This window comes from Bactrocera neohumeralis, chromosome 4, assembly GCF_024586455.1.
Source record: "Bactrocera neohumeralis isolate Rockhampton chromosome 4, APGP_CSIRO_Bneo_wtdbg2-racon-allhic-juicebox.fasta_v2, whole genome shotgun sequence".
Taxonomy (NCBI): domain Eukaryota; kingdom Metazoa; phylum Arthropoda; class Insecta; order Diptera; family Tephritidae; genus Bactrocera; species Bactrocera neohumeralis.
Genome location: NC_065921.1, coordinates 67,212,736 through 67,231,868, shown reverse-complemented (window position 1 = coordinate 67,231,868; position 19,133 = coordinate 67,212,736).

Below are 19,133 nucleotides of genomic sequence, written 5' to 3'. Positions count from 1 at the left end.
TCACTTCACTAATTATTTTTTTTGAAATACCATAGTGGTTATTGCTTTAGTTCTCCTCACTTTCAGAGGTAATAAGAATGAAATGGTAATTTCAATTCTATTTCAAAATTTGCCCCTACCCAAAAGTTCGACCCAAAATGGGGGACATCAGAATTCGTTTCAGAGGTATGGTTCCTTTGGCAAAGTTTCTTATTTTGATCCTTAGAATATGATTTTCATAGAGCAATGGGCGATTTTTTTGCCTCCCCACAAATCAACCCGGCCTACTACATATACATATATAGACAATTGCGAATAAAATCAAAAACACCAATGTGCCTGGTATTGGTGGTAAGCCAAATAGAGCTAAAAGAAGCAATGACTCTAAGTCTCATTCCGTTCGTCAAAATGTACAACGCGTGTTTAATAGAAGAGGTGTACCCGATCTGTGGAAGGTACATCGTTTGATGCTACTTCCAAAACCAAAAAATCCACCTAAAAAACCTTTATCTTATCAACCTTTGTGCACGACCCGATTGGTAAAGTGTACGAAACCATAGTAAGACACCGTTTAGAGTTAGCGATCCAAAGAGCCGGCGGTGGCATAAAAAAATATTACGCGCTAATTACCCTGGATGTGAAGAATGCGTCCAACTCCCCAAAGTGGGCAAATATAATCAAAGCTCTATACAGTATCTCAGAAATATTATAATGAGCTATTTCGAAAATAGGAGATTGTTATGCGACATGGACAAAGCTACAAGTGGAGTACCGCAAGGCTCGGTCCTAGGCCCTCTGCTGTGAAACTTGATGTACTCCGGAGTGTTAAGAATACATCAAACAAATAACGTTAAGACAATTGTATGTGACCTCGTAGTGGCGGCAAAATATCTGGAAGACCTCCGGCTCAAATGCAATGACAGCATAAATGGTCTTCGTCAATGGTTTACACGAAGAGTTTAGAGTTGTCTAAGCAGAAAACGGAAGTCTTGTTCATAAGCACAAGGAAGGCGGAAGAAAGGGTATCACTCATCATAGAAGCATGCGACATTATTTCACAACCGCAACTGAAGTATCTGAGAGTAATATTGAAGTCCAAATTAAAATTTAAAGAACACGTGGCGTATACTTCGGGTAAAGCATTCAGAATACGTATATAGTATTATGCTCTTTCAAGAATGATGGCCAATAGGGGCTGCGTGCGCTCCAGCCGGGAAGCTCTAATCGCAAAAGTAATAAGTTCTATAATCTTGTATGCAGCATCACAGCCAGCAATTGTTCGTGAGCTCAAACACCTTAATGTGAATAAAGTTTTTGTTTATCGCACCATCACTCGTTACAATGATACTGGTAGCATCGCAAAACGCCATGGAGGTAGTCATCAAAAGACTGCAACGTCACGTGAGATGGTTCGGAAAGTGAAGAAGCGACTTGAGCGAAATCCACGACGAAGTGCCTATCAAATGGCTAAAGAGCTGAAAATATCCGACCGCAGCAGTTGCTTCGCTTGGCCGAAAGCGGTAAAATTCTGAACATTGTGTTTTCTGACGAAAAAATTTTTCCAATTGAGCAATTCGTAAACTCTCAAAATGATAGGATTTACTTAACCGACCATTCATACGAGAATCTAAGTCATCGGTTGGCCACCAGGAGGCAGCACCCGCCACACATAATGGTTTGGGCCGCTGCCACCGCAGATGGGTGCTCTTCAATTGTTTTCTTTGAGCCTGGCGTCAAAGTAAATGCGACATATTATCGGGAAAGTGTTCTGGAGGCTCCTTTGAAGCCGTTTCGGTCGCAAACCATGGACGTTTCAACAAGACTCAGCTTCGTCTCACAAAGCGCGAGTGAACCAAGAATGGCTGAAAAACAACGTTCCGAACTTTCTTACGACCACACAATGGCTCCCGAATTCACCAGATGCGAATCCAATGGATTATTCTCTCTGGACCATTTTGGAGAGCAAGGTCCGAAGTAAAAAATACACCAGTATCGAGATGCTGAAGAAAGCCATTGTCCGTGAGTGGGCCAAAATACCGGCAAGTCACATTCGGGCAGCTTGCGATTCGTTTTTTGACCGTCTCAAGGCCATAGTTAAAGCAAAAGGTAGTCATATCGAGCAAGAGTGAATTGGTCCTGAATTTATGATTATTTTCACACATTTTCTACTTTAAAATAAATAAAAATAATTTTCCAAACCGAATGAATGGCGTTTTTAATCGGTGCCTTCGAGTGCCACACCTTGTACACTAATGGGGGATGCTGATAAGATAGTGAAATCCAAAAAATAAACTGAGGCGATATCCAGCCATAGGTTCTGCCTGGCTCCATACTGATGGACCTATATTTCTACTGCTCTTCAATATGCATTGCTATGCCGCGAGAATAAAAAATAGTTGTGAAGTAACTAGTCAATTTATTCTCATGTATGGAAACTTGCAAGCCTAATTTTTTTCAACTTGTTGATAAGCGTTAAGTTCTTGGTTATTATTACTAGTTTTTAGTTATTTTCTTTTCGACATGCAACTGTTCCCACTGAAATGCGTATCTAAATGGGGAATTTTCCTTGAGAAGATAGCAGAAACTTCGCAACTGATTCATGCGTAGAATATACTAATGGCCTCTGAGGATCCTAATATACAGATCTCTAAAGTATCACAAAAGAGAAATGAAAGTGAATGTCAATAGCTCTGTCGAAGGCTCGCTGACCACGCACACATCACGCCAAAAACCCAATTAATAAACCTGACAACAAACCGTTATTCCGACCAGATATGCATTGGATGCGCGCCCAGATTACCAGCACCTTGACGCTTCCAACCACAGACACTAATCACACGAAATAGTTGATTATGCACTTCCTAACCGCCTGACAATTCGTACAACAGCGTGACGTAAACTAATACACTTGCAACGCCTATCCACATGCCCACATGCGAACGCAAGCTTACACACCTGTCAGCCACATGTCAAAGCGCTTGACATATTTGCGTTGACACTGTGTCCACCAAGTGAAGTGTGCGGCCACCGGTCGAGCACCAAGCTAACCAAATGAACTTTAATAACACATGCCTATATGTGTGTGTGATCGCATAATGAGAATGTGTGAGTGAATATTAGTATTAGATATGTACACTTATGTATGTGCTGGGTTGCCGTCAGCGTACAACGTGCCACCGACAGTTATTGTCAACCGACAAATCTCCAATGGAATGTAATTTCAGCATTGACAATAAGTGTGACATTTGTATATGCGAGCGTGAGTGTGAAGAAATTATGTGAAAATGTGCGTGGGTGTAAATCGCTTCGCAGCAATAAATTAACCAAACCGTGAAAAATAGACGAGTATTCCTTTTTACTAGTGACTCACGGGCTGGTTATTTAACTAGTTACACGATGGAGGTACTTAAAACCGCTCCAATATGGTTCAGATATAAATTTAAATGTTTAATACTTTTAATGGACGGAACTATGTATTGACGGAAGACAAAGTTTCGCTTATAAACTATGCTTGACAGATCCGAGAGATCGAATAAGTGCTGTCCATATTAGCTTGCCCGTTTACCTTGATACCCACCTTCTTAAGCCCTTCCAAGTACTGTTTAACTTGAAGCCGTAACATTACCAACCGACATGCACTTTCTCCTCCCTAAAAATTCAATAGTGAGCTGAATTATACTCTTTTAATTCGAGATATTTACTAACTGACTATGAGTACTTGATGTTAATTTGTAAACATAGTCCTTATGAGAAGAAGTGAACCACAAAAAGCAAACGGAGCTTCTACCCGTTTTCATCCCAAACTTTGAGTCCGTAAAAAGGTTTACCGCACCTCTCCTCCAGCAAGTTCTTCCTTTCCATGGAAGATAAGTGAGCAGAGAGCCGACAGCTAGAGCTAGGCTCGGCGACCTGGTATTCCAAGCATTTTGGAATCAAATCAAAGTGTGCAAGAATTCCAGAGTGACCAGGATTGCTGTAATATAAGAACCCAGGTTATTTTAGTCTACATATATGTAGGCTGCTTTCGCGTCCACAAACCTTGAGGCTAAGTCCCCTGGTGCTATTTGCAGCAAGACGTTCAATGACATTGTTGGAGTGGTTCGTAGTGCACCACAGATACGGGCAACCCATTGAACAATTTTTTCACAATGGTGGCGCCTTCCACCAAACAAAATACCCGTAGAACATTGTAGGTTTAACTATGATTTTATGGAACCAAAAAATACTATCTTTGGTCAGAATCCCCACCTTTTGTCAATGGCTTTCCTGCGGTAGTACAAGGCAACTGCTGCTTTCCTGCTCTTTCCGCGATGTTGAGTTTTCACGAAAGCTTCTTGTCTGGGATATACCTTAGGTACTTAGCTCAGTCAGCAGGTCGTTATCGCGTTCATCCCATTGATGGTAAATGCGCCTTCCGGATTTTGCAGTTCTTAGTAAATAAAATCAGTTCGGTTTTGCTAGGATTTGACAGTTGACAAGAACGCTAAGGGACCCTAAGGTAAACGGTATTCAAAAATTTTCTAACAAGAGTAAGAGCTACTGGTACGTCGCCCGTGTAAGCATTCACCCGGCAGCCGGTTTCCTTAAGCTTTTCCAGAAGATCATTGACAACCATGATGCAGAGAAGTGGCGAAAGAATTTCCTTTTATAGAGTGCTCCTACTCACATTTCGTTATGCCCGCGCACTACCCAATTTACCCTAGATCGTTCTATCGCACAGACGTTGAAAGTTGAGTTGCTTAAGGTTCGATTCAACATCAAAAATGTTTGCAGGTCTAACAACCGCTCCCGACATAACGTTGTTGAATTCCAGCTCGGTAATGAGGTTGATCCCCTCTGTAAACTAGTTGTATATATATTTATTTATGAAAGTTAATTTCTTGGGGTACTTTTCCTTTGCAGACCAATCAGTCTCTCTAATCTTTTCAATAAGAAAGGAGTCTGTGTCTCTCACTGCGTTAGATGGACGGCATTAGTTGGCATTCCAGCAGCCTTAAAATTCAAAATTAATTTTAACAAATTCGCTGATCAACAAGTTTGGAAGCCTTACCTTGCCTAGCAAGCATGTGGTCAATATTTCATTTAATTAAAATAGTTCACGTTGGTTAAGGCCAGAGAAAACGTTAATAAATTTTCCAATGTCGGCCGTTTTCCAGAGTTTTTTCTTTGGCCTCCGTCTCATTTTGTCATTCAAACAAACTGTTTTGGAGGCAATTAGGCTACTGTGAATAATTGTATCACTGTGCCAGCATTTGGTCATGCATTTTGTTAGCGCCATGTTGCAAGTGGCATGTTGCATGCTTTTTAAATTACTTGCAAAACACGCAGAGCGGAAGCCACGTAAGAAAAACTTGTAAGTCAAAAGTAATTTAAGTCGTCAATCAAGTCAAGCTAAAGCGAGTCTATGTAACAGCAGCAAACTCATTCAGAACTGGTGTCAAAAATAATATGTAATATCTCATTTTTGTAGCAATAATATGATGAAGGCACAGTGGGGCGACTGCGTTGAAAAGTAGCTTGAAAACATTTCAAAAAAACTTTTCGGTATTAATCGCCTTTGAGTTAATTAATATCATATGCTTACGGCAATTCTAGTCTTAGTTGCGCAAAGGAAGTATCCGATTACCAATCATAGACGTTTCTAATAACATTTCTAAATACGCTATTCACTTTTCCAGACGCTCAACCTGTCAGCTAAGTCCACAACATAGGGTACGATTACTGATCAACAGTGTTCCCAGCTTACTCCATACGAATGGTGTGGCCACTCAAACCTAGCAAAGAGAATGAAGTATCCAGAGGTTTATATTAAAACCCTCTCCACGAAAGAGTATTTTGTTATAGTGTCAGAATTCTGCTGAGTTGACAGTCCTTGACCGGATAAAAAAACTCGGGTCCGTTCCGGTTACGCAGACCCGACTGTCGTGGGAACGGAAAGAGTATTTTCTTGTCAATTAGAGTAAAAGAAAGTTTCATAACGATTTTTCATACTGTCTATTCCATATTGAAATAGAGAAGTTATCAAATCGCAGCTTTAGCGAATTCTAAACTCAAAACGATTGTCCCAGTTTAATTGCATGTGCCAAATTTTTAATATTGAACTCAGACTGGGTCTATTTAACACCTATCTCAAGGATATTTGAAGTAAGCTATATGAGAATTACTCGTGCCAATGAGATTACCTTGGAAATTACCACCTTTGAGTGCCGTGGAAAGAGAACAGTTATATTATTTATTATTATAGTTCGAAATAGGCTACAATTTCGGCAGTCTGCCTGCTTTTGTAATAAAATATATTAATATTAATAGGTCATTTAAATATTTTAGAATATTTCAAAGTTTGCCCGAATGTTTACCAAAATTTTCAAAAAACTAGAAAAAAGCATTAACTTCGAAAGCTAAATATAATACCCTTCATGTGGATTTCTTATAGCGACTAAAACGATAACCAACCTACAGCAACGGCAGTGTAATGGAAAGAGAGTGCGAACAGATTCCACAAGACCTGGGATCATTCTTAGCTGAATATCAATTTTCCAAAGAGTTGTTATGACTTCTAAATGTCGTTTTGGCCATTTTTAAAATGTCATGGTCTGTAATCTGCAATGTTTACAATTTTATCGTGAAAAGATATACGCAAGAACCTTGTTTACAAATTATTCAATTTTATTATCAAAATAGTCGTTTTCTAAAATCTAACAATGTAACAAAATATTCTTCTCCGCTGAGACTCACTTTTATCTGAGTGGTGCCGTAAATAAACAAAACTGTCGATTCTGGTGTGAAGAAAATTCACAAACTATTTATGAAGAACTATTACATACACCTAAATTGACAGTTTGGTGTTTTTTTTTGGTGCGGTGGAATCGTCGGTCCATACATCTTACATCTTGTGGCAATATTTGAATTCATTGAGCTTTAGAAATGAACCAGACTCTCTTTAGAAGTGAATATTGAACATGCAAATCGTGACCAACGACTTGATTTATTAGAAAAAGTACTCGGAAATTGGGTTCATGGAATTCGTTCCTGCAAAAGAATCGTGGAGGTCATAAGAATGATGTTATATACAGAACTTAATTTTACTTCACATTAAATTAAAAAAACATTTGAGTTTCCTTAAAAACTAAAGTTTTTTTTAAGAAGTTATATTATTCTTACTTGGAACCCCGGTATTTGTATACCGTATAGGGTCTTCGACGTTTTCTTCTGAGTGTTACAGGATATAAAACCAAGTAGCTGCTTTTATGGAGCTACATATTTCGAGCATCTCCGGATTCAACACTGTAAAGTGGAGCTGCTATATATGTATATTTCTGGTTTTCAAAATATCCTCCATCAAGATTTATACACTTTTGCATGCGCTCAAACCAATTTTCGATTGAGACACCTCCAAAACATGGTTTTTGAATGCTTCAACAGCATCTTCTGGTGACGAAAATCGCTGACCACGCATTATTTTCTTGATGTGTGGGAATAAAAAGAGGTCATTGGGTGCCAAGTCAGGGCTGTACGGCGGATGACCCATCAATTCGACGTTTTGGCCGGTCAAAAAGGCGCAGGTTTGAGCCGATGTGTGAGAGCTCGCATTGCCATGGTGCACAATGATTTGTCTTCTCTTGTTCGTTTTTCGAATTTCTCAGAAAACCTCAGGCAAAAAAATTGTGGTGTACCACTCAGAATTGATCGTCCTACGTTTCTCAAGCGGAACAGTCACCACATGACCAGTTTTGCCGAAGAAACGACGATTTGCTTCGAAGTGCTTCTTCCACGAACAACTTTCGTTGGATTTGGCTCGTCTTGGAAGACCCACACGGTCGATTGCTGTTTTGTTTCGGGCTCATACGCATAGATCCATGATTCGTCACCTGTGACGATCTTATAAACGTCTTTTGAAGCACCGCGATCGTATTTTTCAGCATTTCTTTACACCAATCCACAGGAACCTTTTTTTGAGCGATTGTCAAATTGTGCGGGATCCAACGAGAACAAAACGAGAACAAACGTATCTGAAGGTATGGTACATGACGGTCTTGCATTATCAGTTCACGTACGGCATCGATGTTTTCTGGCACAACGGCTGTTTTTGGACGACCTTCACGGAATTCGTCTTTGAGCGAGCGTCGGCCACGATTGAATTCGTTGTACGAGTTTTTCACAGTGCTATAGGATGGTGCTTCATCGCCATACAAAGATTTTAGTTCATCGATGCACTCTTGTCGTGATCATCCACGTCGAAAGTTGTGAAAAATGATCGCACGAAAATGTTCACGAGTTAATTCCATTTTTTGGCCGAGATGAATTTTTAATTCCCTGTAAATAAAACAATTCACTATTAAATGACAAAACGTTCTGAGTGATGTTATGCTAAAAAATGTCAAACTTTCCAATGGAAATGTCAGATTGCACCTGGCAACACTTAGTGTTGCATAGGCCAGAAATATATATAGCAGCCTCCGTAAACTATTAAGATCAACTTGTTCAATATCGATAAAAATTGGTAACGCTAGCTGGCTGAAAAATATTTGATTCAAGGAGCACACCTAGTGTGAGAGTATAAAAAACTTTGATTTTTGGGAATTTTAAAACAAAAAAGTACTCTTTCGATTGTTTTGGAATTTCCAGGGTATATAAATTGTATGATGATTGGAGCATTTGTGTCCTCGATGTCGACATCACTTCCAATATCAGACTCAACGTTGTATTCGCAAGCCATTTCAACAAAATATCAGTGAAAACAATTGGCAATTATACTTTTACAACATCAGCTGTTATTTGACTAGTAGTTAACCAATAGAGACTGGGGATTTAACTAATAGTTAAGTAAGCATTGATAATAAAAAGTAGTTGGTTAAGCCGTTGGTATTGGTTAACTAATCATTGTGAATTCAGCCCTTAAAAGTATAAGCTATCGAAATAGAAAAAAAGTGGATTTTTTCAAAAGTTCACACTTGGTGTGCGCCTTAAGCTTAGTTCCAATTTTGTCACTAAGATCTACGTTCTTTGTATATAGTCTCCTCTCTCCTCTTATTGATGCATGAGAGCGTTTCGTTCGGCTTTTAACACAGTTTCACTCAATCGACACACTGTACAGACAGTAAACCCGTTCCCAGCTAAGTCAGTCAGTCACTTCCGTGCTTTAGCAACTTTTTTTTTGCTTTTCGTAGACACATTGTGGCTTATCAAACGCATCCGCATACTATTTATGTTCATATACAGTATATGTAGATGCTTTTTTCTACAATATTAGCAGACAAACAACAACAATCGTGTTGTAATTGTAAGTGCGTGTGTATGCGAGTGTGGCATGCCACCAAACAACAGCAAATGTGAGATTTCCGCTTGCAATTTTCGGCTCTAGTCCCACCCAACAGCTGCGGTTCAACTTGGCTCCCCAAGTGCGCCATGTTTGCCGTTGTTGTTGCACGCAGCTTCTTTTTATTCGCCGCTGGCCTGGGAATACGCGTTCGCCACAATACTTGTGCAACATACGCCGTGACTGTAGCCGCGTCAGTGTCATGGCTGTTGCGCTGTCGACCGCTCGCTGTCTAGTCTGCGGCGCTTAGGCTGTTGTCTAATCGGTTGGTAGCGTGGTTTATCAGTCTGGCGGCAGAGCTGGCTGGTTAGCTCCTCTTCATTGTCAGCTTTTTTGCTTAATGTATTTTTCGGTTGTCGCTTGTGGCGCTGATTTTATGTGATAAAAATCATTTTGCATTTGCAATTGCAATAAATCAGCGCCTTAGCTTGCCACTTGCCATTTGCCACACGAGCTGCATGCGACATTAGCTATGCGACTGCTGCGCTTCCTCGCTTTGTAATTGTTATGTGGTGTTTTCTGCTCAGTTGTTTTATTGTTTATGGGAATGGTTTGCTCAACTATTATGGGATTTTGACTACATACGCGCACATATATTTAGCTCAGTGTTTTCCTTCATAGAGATCAGACATATATTTTAATCGTTATTTGATAGAAAAGCTATTGTACAGTCTTCGAAGCCAAGCTGAGACAACTGTTGTTTATAAATGACTTTATGGTCTAATTCAAACCGACCAGCTTGATTTCCACAGAACAGTTTTCAATATCATTGCCTATGTTATTATGTGAGAAACCTTCAGAGATGCTCACTATTCTATCTATAAACATTTCGAAACATTCCTTTCTTAAAGGAATTCTTAAGTCAAACATTCAAGACAGTGAAAAGAAGCAGGGCATTATTGATAAAATTCGAAGCGAATAAAGTCACTCTTAAAAGTGCATGTATACCAGTAAATATATTTTCTACCCTATAAAGCCTATAAGGCTAGAAAACCTCTTTGTTTTCTGTAACTGATGGAACGATAAACGAACGAGCTCTAGGTTTCGTACCAAGGCACAGCGAATTTCAAAAGATCTGTTAGACTACACCTGAATATGCTATGAAATAATTATAATTTATAACTGCCTATATTAAATTTTCCTTCATGCCTAACCGACCACAAATGTTCCAAAGCTTTAACCTTTCTGAGGTTGTCTTATAAAATAATAGATAATATTTTACTAATTTTTGGTTAAAGTTATTTACCGTGGATCCAAGAAGAATTCTCTCTACTGCCTGACCTTAGTTATTATAAATTTTTCGTTTTTCGCAATACTGACTGTTACACCCCATCTGATGCTTTTAATCTGAAATATACCATAAGCAGTGTTTATGTGTTTACATATGCCTCTCGAAGCCTACAGTTTCATCCAGCTTTAATGACTTCGGAAAATAGAAAGTATTCTGTCATCTTCACTCTCTTCAAATTAGTACTCTCCTCAAAATTATGGCGTAACCAATGACACAAAAAAATCTCTCTAACGGAGTGGAGGTCTTCTTTTATTCTGCTTCCCCCGGCGAGTACTGAATGGAATACCATTATTATGCGTTGGATTTCAAGGCTGAAATTATTGTTGGTGTTGATGCTGGTTCCAAAACGAAATTATCTTCGACTTTGATGTTATGACCGTCAACAGTGACTTGGGAGCCTAGTCGTGAGTGCGACGACTATTTGTTTGAAGACAGGAAATATTTCGTCTTGCCCACGTTAACTACCAGACCCACTTACTTAGCATCCTTATCCAGTTTGTCAGTTGTTGAGGCCAATGATATCAATATAATCGGCGCACGCCAGCAGCTGTACACTCTTATAATATATTAAACCTTCTGGATTAAGCTCTGCAGCTCGAATTATTTTATCCAGCGGTAGATTGAGGAAGTCGCTCGATGGGAAGTCACCTTGAAACCTTACTTGATATCGAACAGCTCGGAGAGGTCCTTCCCAATAATGACAGAGCTTTTGGTATGGCTAAACGTATTACTTTTGCGGAGATAACAACGGTAAGTGGCACAGATTGTGGGGTTTCCAAATCCAAATTACAATCGTCGGGCATGTTTTCGTTGGACCCTATTCTACAAAGAATCTGATGCATGCTCTTTATGAGTTCTTTGCCGCCCTTTTAAAGAGCTCGGCCGGCAATCCATCGGCCTCCGTCGTTTTATTGTTCTTCGGACAGGTATTTACTATTCGAGCTTATTCATGTCCGTGCAATCGGGTTCACCATCTACTGGTGTTATGCTTTCACTGCCATTCAGCAGCCTGAAGAAATGTTCCCTTCATAATTTAAGTATAATCCGGTCATCATGTATGCACCAGTTTCGAAACCTTCTGTTAGTCGTCGCATCTTATCGTAAAATTTTCGAGTATTACCCCTGTCGGCCAGTTTGTCAAGTTCTTCGTACTCACGCATTTCGGCCTTTCTTTTTTGTCTAAAAATGCGTATTGTGTGCATTTAAAGACATCACTGAGTTAAATTAATATTTATTGAATGTGAAGATCCCACATGACGCAAAAGTACTAGAGTTTGCCCTTCCATTGTTTTGTTTTCTATTCTCTGTTATTTTGACTCGAGTCGCTGTTCTGTAGAACTGTTTATGACTGATGGAACTCAACGTGCTCTTTTTTGGTTCAGTAACCCTCACTTCTCAGAAAACCTGAGTAGCGAGGAGATATCGCTATTAGAAGCAACGGTTAGGCTTTTGCCATAGGCTGAGAACGAGCCCAGTTCCTTTATAATGTTTTCACACTCCCTTACACTTGCACTGCTTGCTGCCAGAAAAATGTTAACAGAGCTACGATGGGAAACTTAATCGTTTCTTCCAGGAACATTAGCCGCTAACGCCAGGTCTACAGATCCACCGAAGAACTGGAAGTATTGCTCTATTTATTGAAGCTCAGTTCATTCATAATGCTGATAATTTTGAAAATTAAATTCAAGACCTCGCATACAATTATTTGTCCTCGTTTTCTTTGTTTGTCCTGGTTGTTTTTCACACCTATGCACATGCTCCACGAACGTAATCCAATTTCTGCTGATTGCCGTCACACCAGGCAATGGACTCAATCAATACTCGTATACTGGCACGCTTATTAGAAGTGAGTGCTTGTTGGCGTGTGACTACGTGACTAAAAGCGTGGACAACGGTCTGAGGCACCACCAACAAGAACCCTACACTAATCAGACAAATGAGGCGTGTATTAGCGGATACTCATACGCCATGTGGGTGGGTGGATAATAATGATGGACTTCAAGCGCCCGTCTAACTCGCTATTTATATTTGCAATGTGTGCGTGTGCGTGTGCGTGCGTGTGTAGCTTGCTTGCACTCCAAAGCAATAATAAAGTGCGAAACGTGCGCACACGCATACGATTATTGCAATTCGTTCACATCAGGCCAATGCGGTCTACTGCTGGAAAATATGGACTTTGCGACCGCGCATCCGCCCGCGCGCCTTGACCGCCAGGAAACGCAATTATTTTGCTGTCAATCAATTGATTTGGCAAAGCATGAAAATATTGCACAACATGAATTGCGTGCTTTCTGCTCGGAGTTGGCCTTTTCATGCGCTCATCTCGTTTTGTTCGTGGAATTTCCGGCGTAGACAAGACAAATTTGGTATTTGAAATCAACATAACGGATGAATTGCTCATGAGAAGAGCACGTAATTCACTGGTAAATTTTTAATGCGCTCTATGCCATTTGGAACGCGTCGAGCAGTTGGAGTGTTGAGTTGTTTTTCTAACCTCAAACGAGGCTGTTGAAGCTGTCTTTAGTAGCTGAGCAGATGGAATTATTAAGCTGCCGAAATGAAATCATAAGTTGAGCAAAATAACTTTTTGTGACTGGAATTCGAGCTTCAGAGCCATTGCGTGGTAATCAGCTACTCGTTGCGCTCAAGTGCAATGCTACCCATAAACCCATTATTTTTGTCATTTTTGCTATGCTGACTTCTTCTTGCTTTAGCACCACGAAATATTTTAGATCTGTTTGGATTCTTCCAGTTATATTTTTATGTTTATTAGTCGAGCAAGATACTCCATCAAAACCCTTTTTGGCGCATATTACAAACGACATTGTATTACTGTCCAAAAATAAATCCATGAAAGAGAAATTGCTCCTTCGGAGACGACCTAGAAACTCGTAAAACCCAACTTGACTTTTAGACTTATCATAGTCAAACATTCATGATATTATTAAGCGGTTAGGTGGGTTTCAGCGACTAAAAATAAGCGTATTTTCATCATTTTTTTTTTAATATATACAATCATATATTTCATTCAAACAATTCAGCATATCGAAGGTACATATTTAAAGACTATTTTGTGAAATTTTCATGTAAAAATTCTGAAAACTCAGCCGTTGACAACTCATCTCCCGTAACGTCTCAAAAAAAGTGATCTTGCCGTGGACGTCATAACTCGTAATTGGGCTATCTAAAATCAAAAAACCAAAAATATTTCATTAGTACATGCATAGATCTCTTTATTGTAAGAAGAAAAAAAATAATATTGAAATTTGAATTTTTGACAGACTTAGAAAAAAATAACACATTTTTTGGTTAAATTTTCGCCATATTTTGGTTCAAAAAATTATTTATTATAAAAAAAAAAACAAATGATCGTTCATTAAGTAGATAATGTTATTCCAAAGATGTGAGCAATATTTGAGCCAAATCTGTTTATAACTTTTCGAGAAACCGTGTCCACCGACTTAAAAAATAGAGTTCTGAGATAAATACGTTTAAAGTTTTGACGCTGCGCTGACGTGGCCTAATGGGCGGAGATCCGAAGGATATATCTCCTAGAATTTTACTCGGATCGATTTGAAATTTTAGGAGAATATTCTAAACATATTGAACTATTTAATAAGACAAAAAAATCGTTTTTTTTTTTTAATTTTCAAACCCACCTAACCCCTTAAAAGAATAAAGCCCTTACTACAGTACAGATAGAAAATCCGAAACCATCAGGCGGTCCTTGGTTGTAGCGCTGTTTTGCAAGTGTCTAACCTTAGTCCAGCGTTTAAACCAATATGTCTTTGTTCAGTGTGAAGAGCATCTAAGATCTACAAAACTCGCTCGTCCTTCATAAAACCATACTTATAAGAATCAATGGTATCGGTACAGTATATTAAATCCAATTTAAATTCGAACTATTTTATTTATGTAGTTATTTTTTTCGAGACTGTCATTTATCTGCTGACGAATCAGTCTCATTTTGAGGCGGAGTTTGGCAGTACTCTTATGAATTTGTTCCTAACAATCTCTCAATAATGTATCTTTTGGCTTTGAAATAATTCATACTATAATAACTCATATTTAAAAAAAACTCATTAAGAGGTATTCATGCGGTATATCTAAAAGTCTAATCAAAGCTACATAGTTGCCAAAATTGTAAGGAAGAAGGTGAGGTGAAAACATTCAGGCACTTTCTTCTTTATTGCCCTTGCAAGACTGAGGTTAAACCATCTCGGCAGTCTTAACTGCGGCAAACCAGGAAACACAGCCGTAACTGACAGCAGCCGCCTTAGCAGATTTGTAGCAGGCTCTTGCTTTGTCGATTTATGAAAGTCTTATTATCAATCAATTAGGAGTTTTAGGACGGACCAGCGTCGAAGCTATCCATATAAGAGCCCTGTTAGCATCGACCTCTTAACCTAACCTAGTCGGACGTTTAAGTACTATTTTTCCAGCTATTAATAATACTTTCACTAAAATTTATTTGGCATGCGTGATGTTATGCTCCAAGGTCTGAATCGAAGCGGTGTTGTTCGTATAGACTTTAGACTTCACATATCACTACAGGAAAAAGTCTAACGGCTGTTCCAAAAACATGAAATTATCTGCTTCCGAAGTATTCTCTCAAAAAATCCATTGATTGATGCGATGTGTGGGAAGTGCGGCGTCTTGTTGAAACAAAATGTCGCTGGAATCAGGAGCTTCACTTGGAGTCGTCAAATAGTCGGTCATCATGGCGCGATAACAGTCATCACTGGCAGTTACGTTTTCATAGGCATCATTTTTGCAGACCTATGCACCGATAATTCCACCGGCACACAAACCAGAGCAAACCGTTGTGTTTGCTGGATGAAATGGCAGCTCTTGAACCTCTTCAAGTTGTTCCTTGTACCAAATGCGGCAATTTTGCTTGTCTACGTACCCATTGAGCCAGAAATGGCTATTAGGAAAAGTACCTTTAATTGGATCCACCGTTATTACCATTTCTGTACCTTTGAAGAAGGTATATTTGTAACGTCAAGAAGAAAACGTCGGAGACCCTAAAAATATGTACTTATATAAGTGATCAGCCTGACGATGATGGGCTGAGTCGATTTAGGCTTATCCGTATGTCTGTTCCTGAGTTTTTTTATTCAACGAGATATCTACACGAAACCTTGGCGTAGATTATTGTCCAAGACAACACAAAAATCTCCACACAAAGTTTAAAGATCGGTTCACTAGCTGATATCGGACCACTATAGCATATAGCTGCCATACAAAACTTTCACATTTTACAAGATATATTCACGAAATTTGGTATATGTTATATATTCTAAGGCAACAGTAGATTTCTCCCAAGAAATTGTTCAGATCGGTTTGAAATTATTGCAAATATTTTCCTTCAAAAACTGATCATCGGAATCAAGTTCTTGTATGGACAACTTTCACATTTGACAAGATATATTCACGAAATTTGGTATATGTTATTTTCTAAGGCAACAATGTAATCTCCGAAAAAATTGTTCAGATCGGATTACTATAGCATATAGCTTTCATACAAACTGAACACATAGTTACTAAAAGAAATGCACCTGTGAAGGGTATATTAGCTTCGGTGCAGCCGAAGTTAACGTTTTTTCTTGTTATGCTATAAGAAGTACACCTGTGAACGCGGTATTACAGCTTCGGTGGCACCGAAATTAGCGTCTCTTATGATTTTTATATTGATTATAAATATTTATTACAATGTACCGTTATTCTTCTTACCAAAAAGTGTATTCCTTTAAATGCTGCACAATCTAGTCCCTAGTCGACTAGTTAATTTAAACAAATAAATCAAAACAAGCAAGCAACAGGCATTCGTAACTCAATATAAGTAACGGTAAAGGCACTAACATAACAACAGCAAATACCACTAAGAAATTGAAACAATTCCGGGCAATATTCAATAATGGCAGCCGACGAAACTAGAGTGCCAAGCCACTTTTCAATTACACTTTCTAGCTACTTCTTTTACCTCTACCTCTCCTTCAGCTAGAAATGTACTGACAACCGATCACAGAGCACGTCAAATTACCGTTCAAGTAGTAGTGGCTGCAGCAGAAGAATTGATAGACAATTTGCCACTTTAATTGTCGCAATTTTTCAGCACAACGAACACACACAGATGGGCACGTGTGTGCGGGTGTGTAAGCAGCACGAGTTATACGAACAGTAATTTCAACTGACAACTCGCCTCATTTGGCCGTTAGGTTTCCCCGCACGCCGCATTAACCATCCGATGTTCGAAATAATATCAATTTCACTTGATTTTCGGCATTTCCGCCTGCACTGCAGCTGAGTGTCGGAAGCAAATGTGGCAGCAGAGGTCACTTGGAGGCCCAGCATAGGTCCCAGCACACATGTTTATTCCTAATTTGTCGTGGTACATATGAATGTGTGTACACATACATATGTGAGTGTGTGTGTGGTAATTTTGTCCCCTTCACTTAAGTATGCCCATTAATTGTTCTGACACAGAGCCGCCACAGCTCTCCACTCCTATGCCCCCCTGCCCGTCATTTCCTTAACTGCTCTGCTCAATTTCATTTTACCATGTCTCTTTTCACTTTTTTCTCCTCGCTCAGCAAATGATTTGCACTGCTTTATTTTCGTAGCTATACTCACATTTGTGTTTGTTCTTCTTGTAGTTGTAGTTGTAGTTGTACAATTGAAATTGTGTAATTGCTGTCAATTTGACATTTCGTTACATTTCGCTTCGATTCGCTTCGTTACATTTTTCTGCTTTGGCTGTGGAAAAGTTCTAATTGCCTGTAACACACAGCATCATTTCACCAAGTGTGACCCACTGCACTCCCTCGGTTGTCTTGGAGGCACTAGATAACGGTACATGTGTGGTATGTTTCGAATACAGGTTACTTCAAGTAAACGCCTTCATTGTATACGTACATATGTACTCACATATAAGTACAAATTCTTGGTTATTTAGGAGTACAGAACTATCTGTTGTGTTCCTGTGACATGTGAGTTAAAAAAAAATTGCAACTGTCAAAGAATTCCAATAGTCACTTTCGACTGGCAACCCTAGCACTGCGTACTGTCAAACTATTAACAGCTGAAGAAATACGAACTTATTTAATAGGAAGCGACTTTTGGTCTAGAAATAATTAATTATACTTATGCTACAATCACATTTCCATACCTTCAATGCATTGGGACTGCTCTGTGGAATTCGAAATCGTAGAACCATAGCTTTTAGAATAAAACACCGAATTTTTAGAAGTTGTTTTGCTCAAACAAGGAAATTGAGTCTTAGTTCCATTATCCATGGTTGGCTGCAATCGGTCATTCGTGTTGAACTTAAATTTTCAGATCATTTTTTTTCTTTGTATAAATCATCATTTAAAAAAAATATTACCGTCAGCAAAGTTAAGCACGAATGAGTGCTGAAATTATCCATTACGGACACAATAAGATATTGATTGTTCCTTTAGCAATACCCCCATCATATAAGAAAAAGTGAAAAGTTGTCGTTACGACATGTAAGGAAAGCACCACGAAACACACTAGTTCCTATGGATATAGGAATATACAGTAATTGGTAGGCCTAAGTTCAAGAGAATTTCAGTTGTCATTGTTTAGGATGACTGTGCTTGACGCGACTTTTAACAGACTTTGCGGCCTCACTCGATACCTCCTCCAGTGTTTCATACTGTGGGGTCCACATATGCTTTCAGCGTATTCTTGCCAATGCGGGACAAGTGCGCAAGAGATGCTCCATTGTTTCCCCGGTGCCCTGCTATAGCCATTGCCTGCAGTCTTCTCATAATGTTTTTTCAAGCTCTTCTATCGAGAGGATAAAAAGAGTGTATTTCTCAACCCAAGAGGGTATCTATAATTACAATTGGTTCCTTTACATTACATGATCACATATGTAAAAGTGAATGAATGAGTTCATAAGAAAAGCTTTCATAAAGTCAAAAGCAAAAAACATTAGTATTGGAACAGAACACTTTAGATAACTTGGAAACGGTTTTTTTTTTGAAAGTATAAAAACATTTACTACTGATTGCATTGTAAAAAATATGCATTGAATTAATAACATTATATGCATAAGAAGAGTGTAGACGACCTGGGAACAGTTTGTAATATGTGCAAAAATAAATTTACGCATTGCATCGTAAGATATAAGTAGTGAATCAATAAAAATATATGTTAATGGGGACTTGAAAGATCTGGGAACAGTTTGTAATAAAATTAGAAAATAAATTGACGCGTTGTTTTAGAAAAAATACGCATTAAGTTAATACAAATATATTCATATGAGGAGTTTAGACAATCAGGGAATAGTTTTCAATATGAGTAATAATAAATTTATCCATAGGATTATAAAAAAGACGCATTTAATTAATGAAAAAATGTTCATATGGGGCGTTTTCCAACCAGTGAATATTTTTTAATATGAAGAAAAATAAATTCAGATTAGATCGTAAAATAAACCTATAGAAATTTTACAAATATATCTCAATGGGGTCTTAAGGACCTGGGAACAGATTATGATTAAGGTAAAAAACTAAT